A 5558-nucleotide genomic window follows, 5' to 3' on the forward strand; every position below is an offset into this window, starting at 1 on the left:
TTGGAAAATACAAGGCTAATGGCACTGTCCTGGTAAAAAGTTTTCCTCGTTGCACACTGAATGGCATTGCACAATCAGGTTCGGTAAAGTAGGAAACAAAACTTCAAGACTTTATTATTCAGCATGGTTTCCTATAGTCAGAGTGGCTAAAATGGAAAGGGCCATTTCACTAGCATATAATAATTGCCTCAACTCTGTACACTTACACCAGCTATCTTAGTTTATCTCTACAAACAGAATAGAGGCACTCAACCATAGATCCTATACATATATTATATTATGGTCATAGTTAACATGCTTTATTCAAAATATTAGAAATTTAATATGATGACTCAGTTTTTTTGATGGATTATGATTCAGATATCTAACTGATTAAGCATAGTAATGACTAGGAAATATTATTGTGTGCTGTTTATATACCCATGATTCCACTGTGGAGCAATGGTGGCTATTAGCAATGATGTAATGAAAAAATAAATGTAATTGTAGTGTAATTCATTATGGAAATTTTGCCAGGACAACAGCATAAGCCTACTCTGTCAAACTGTCTAGGGATCTTTTATGTGCACAGCCTGTAGCACATGGGGCCTCAGTTTATTTTCCCATCTGAATTACTAGACACATGTCAGTCCCTTCAATCTGCATCATTGACAAGGGGAAACTGGATTGACTCGACCTATGCCAGGATTGAACCCTGGAATCAGGTTAGCGAGCAAGCGTCTAAATCACTGAGCCACTGCTGAATCAAATATCAAAGTTAGTAAGAGATAGAAGGGACAACAGGAAACAGGAAACTGTTTGGTGTATAATTTATTTAATATTAACCTCACTGATACCATCACAAGTAATTGACATGGTCTTTGTTTTAAAGGTTGCCAATCTTGAAATTTATTATGTAAAAAACTTAGGAAATAGATGGGTTTTTTTAAAAAGCAATTTTATTTACTTATAATATAGCTCAATAATTAGGATTTATATCTCTTGACATCTAGTGCCATCAAAGGTCACCCTTTTTCCTTCCCCACCCCCTCTAGAATCCCCCCTTCCAGGCACTACCCTGAATAGTGGGAGTGGAGTAGGTCAGTCAGTAGGTAGTTAGTTTATCATTGACTATGCATCATTTCCACATCCCCGTCCCCATCCCCATAACAGCATCATCATTCCAGCCCTCAAGCCCCTACCCTCAATAGTAGCAGTAGAGTGAAGTAGGTCAATCGGTAGGGAGTTAGTTTGATCATTGACCATGCATCCTTTCCCTTTTGCTTCCCCCATTCTATCCCTCCAGCTAGTACCCTCAATAATGGCAGTGAAACTAAATTGATAGAGGGATTTTTACCTGCTAGGCAACTAAGTGCTGTGGGTTTGAATCCTCTTTAAGGTAAGATGCCATAGCCATTTGACATGACCCATCTCCTAAATAGTGACCTTCTAGTCTCATCTAACAACAGTAAAGTAAACATATGACTAAACTAACCATATTTCTGTAACATAAAAAACATGTTTGTCTTTGTTAAAAATAGTACTATCAATCTAAAACACATTTTACAAGTCTTCTAAATATATAGCTGGTACTTCCTCACCTTGTGACCTCTAGCTAGGAGGTCAAGGTTATTGTTAAATCACCTGTGTATGACAAGAAAGAGTAATATTTATTATTCTAGGCTGGTGTATTTACTGTATCAAGGATGAAGAGATACCAATGTTTTTGTTTCTGATTCATATTCTAAATATTTTGATGTTTTGTTGGTTTATTACAAGAAGATACTTGAGTTTATGTTTCTGCTGATTATTGTAAATTCTTCTATTATTAATGTTCTCTTCTTCTAAGATAAAATGTATTAGAGCCAAAATTTTCTATTCATTGGTAAAATCGTAAGTTACTTTAGCTGTTTGACTATTTTGTTGGAAAGATAGATAAAGTGGTGATATTTGGATGTTTTGTTTGTTTTATTGGGTTTTTTTCATGTTATATCAATATTGTCTAAAAGAAAGGTGTTGTAGGGCCAAATTTTTTCATTTTATGTAAAAATATTAGATAAGTTGGTAAAGTTTTAATGAGTTTGCGAATTTATTACAAATGTTAGATTCTTCTCAAGTGTATATCAGAATTGTCCAAAAAAAATCAGGTGATGTAAGGCCAAATTTTATATTTATTACTAGAGATTATTAGTTGGTATAAATTTCATAATTTAGACTCCTTCATTGAAATATTTAGAATGATTTTACAATATGATAAAAATTGATATAAGAGAAATACATTTTACACAATTTCTTTTTTTTTTTTTTGGTGCACACTCCATCTTTAATATTATAGAATTTCAATATACAAAATAAAACTTTCTTCAGATCATTAGTAATAAAATAGAAGGAATTGTGAGTTGTGTTTAATTCACTATAAATATGATGAGATTATAGAGAGATTGAAAACGAATTACCCGGCCATCTGGTGGCCATATTGTTAGATAAAACTACTCTACCGTTGATGAGGTGTGGAAGGACATGATACAAGAACAAGTGATTTGGTTTACACTGTGTAATAATACGTGATATCTAAGGCTAGTATCAAACACTGCAACTGTTAGGTGGTCATGGTAGAATCAAATCAACCTTTTCAACTCCTGTTATGATATGTTACTTCATGCAGGGTGCTATGAGGCTGGGTGAAATGATTGATTATGTCGCTAGGAATTTATGATTTCGATTATCGATTATCACAAGTTTACTAAGCATTACCTCCCTGATCGTGAAATAAAAATATAATTCAGCCTTCCAAGTTCAAACTATTTGGGGTTTCTGCCGCACCTGAATGTAAGATTATCTAATGAGGTATTAACTAATTAGTACTATATTGATAATTAGGTCTAGTGATTAGGTCTGGTAATTAGGTCTAGTAATTAGTTTGATGTTATGAAGTGTAGTAATCCTAGAATCAGTGTAGTAAGAAATCTGTGAGATCCAATATATAATATTTTGTCTACAGGACAGGTAAATACTTACCATCTGTTTTAGTGGCACTGTTCAGGAATGCTTAGACCTAGTCATGAGATTTGGATTTGGAAGTGAGCGAGATATTTTATAAATTTTTCTGAAAATTACCAAAGTTTTGCGTAAATATTTTAACTGAAAACATATTGATCGAATGCCAATCCTTGCTTGTTATGCTTATGGTTTTATGCTTTATCTACAACTGTCTGTCAGCACATTTGTAGCAGGATATCGAAGTCGGGTTGATTTCTTTTGATACGTTTATTAAGTACATAATTCTTTAACGGTTAATACCAGATGTAATTACAGTCTGGATAATAAAACAATAGAAGTAGTCTAGATTTATTGGTCTATTATAATAATGAGATTCAGTGTAAATGAGTTTTATAAGCCTCATTTCCATTTTATCAGTTGATAATGAAAGTGAATGACCTGGTTCTCACCTTCTTACAATATCAGTAGTAACCTTTGGGGTCCTTTCAGTCTCTATGATATTTTATATGACCTTCAACTAAGTGTAAACCTTGCCTCAATAGAGTTTTGATGGGTAGAATTAAGGCCATCTTTGGTATTTGATGTCATATGTCCTTGACCTTCACGAAGGGGATTCAAATTTGAAAAGGAGAAATAAGTTTAGGTTTGGTATTTTGTATTTTTGTTTGTTGTTGCATTTTGTCAAGATCTTGTCTTGAAAGGGATTCCAACAACATGAAAACTAAATCCTTGTTCTGTATTCCACTTGACCTTGAACTTTGTAAAGATCCTTCCATATCAAGTGTGAAAATATAAAATATCTTAATCTATGAATAGGTACTAGAACTTGCCACAGACGTAGATATTCCATGGGAAAGCACTGGCTGTTCTACTGGAACTTTGGAATTCAATACCATCCAGCCTTAATCAAATAATTTAACCCGACTAGTCTTCCATTTGGCCTTTGAGCTTCAATTCAAATTTTAAGTCTGGCAGCGAATAGATGTTGGAAATTATTCACTTTGGCTATATTCCATGTAAAAGATATCAGGCAATAATAATTTGGGCCTCAAAAGGCAACATGAAAAATCAATTCATTCAAATATATTCATACTCTAGATCTATTGGAGTATAAAGGAGATCAGAGTAATGTTATTTCTACCAGTTTGACAGTAAAATGATAAGATTTCATCACCAGATGAGACAATTAGCTTTAATCGGAAACCTAATAGGTCTGTCTGGATTGGTCGGAGATCTTGGGACGTCTCGTCTCTCTTTTATCAATTGTTTCTGTTTTTGTGTCTGAAAGTCAGTTTCTGCACCTGCCATTTGCAGATCTCAGAAAGGTGAGGTGTCTCTCAGTGGCAAGGCCCAAAGGTCAAAAGCTTCTTTAGGTTGGTGTTTGGGGGTTGCCGAAAAGCCAAGAGATTTCTGATGGTCTGAAATGAATTTTGAACATTTAGAGGGCTGATTTTTTTTTTACTTCACTTCCATCACTTTGTTCGAAAACTAGACGGAACAATACCTGGACGTGAGATACACTTTTCGTTCATTTGGCGAAAACAATTTAATCCATCAAATCTTGATATCTTTATTGACCATGGGACCTTCGACCATTTCAAAATGTCGTCCTACGATCTGAAATATCAGATGGCTTGATAAATCAATGGACTAATCACAAAATTACAAACCAGTTCTAATTGGTTTTATCCGGATTTGACGTCTGGTCAGTTTCCGATTATTGATCGGCCAATCAAATGTCATGCAATAATGGCGTCAATGATCAGGATGGTTGGCCAATGGTGACAGGGGTTGAAGGTCAGTCGACAGTTTGCCTAAATTACTTTCAGTGGCAAAAATGTGCACTTGTTCAAACTAGAGCAGTTAGTTGCCCAGCAGAAGACAATCAATACAAGGTTATTCTACTGCCACTGGTTTACTAATTCTTGGTGCAAATTTGCCTTGACAAACTACCTTTTGATTAAGTTTTCTTATCTAGATTGTCAGCTCAGCATGAAATGTAGAAAGTAATAAATACTCTAGAAGAATCCATCCATAAAATTGTTCTATTTATTCACATTACAATTGAAAATATTCTAGAAAATTGTTTTTTGTATTACAATCATAGATATTCTAGATCTTGTATCTGATAATAATTACAGGTGTAATGTTGATATTGTTTACTAGTTTCTGATGAGTTTATAATGAATTATTATTCAGACAATGTGATTAACCTTTTACTTATTTTCAATCTTTTTCTAGAGAATTCAGTATTTCTTTCATCATAATGTACAATTAGTATGGGAAAAACAGTGAGGGAATTAACCTCATTCTTATATCTGGTATCACCAGTGAATCAGTGGGTAGGCTTTATAATCATCTTCAAACACCTTAGTGCACTTACCATTGTCTATTTTCAAATCTAGCTGATGAGGGTTTGAATATCTGAAACTCATATCGGCAGAAACTGGGCCTTAATCTTAAAAACTTCTACAAAGATAAGTTTAGTGTTCCAGTTATCTGATAGGTCAATCACTCAATCACATTCTAAACTATTTAAAAAGTTTGATTATCCAATCAGAATACTGCATTTCTTAAAA

Source organism: Lottia gigantea, assembly GCF_000327385.1.
Source record: "Lottia gigantea unplaced genomic scaffold LOTGIsca_44, whole genome shotgun sequence".
Lineage (NCBI taxonomy): Eukaryota > Metazoa > Mollusca > Gastropoda > Lottiidae > Lottia > Lottia gigantea.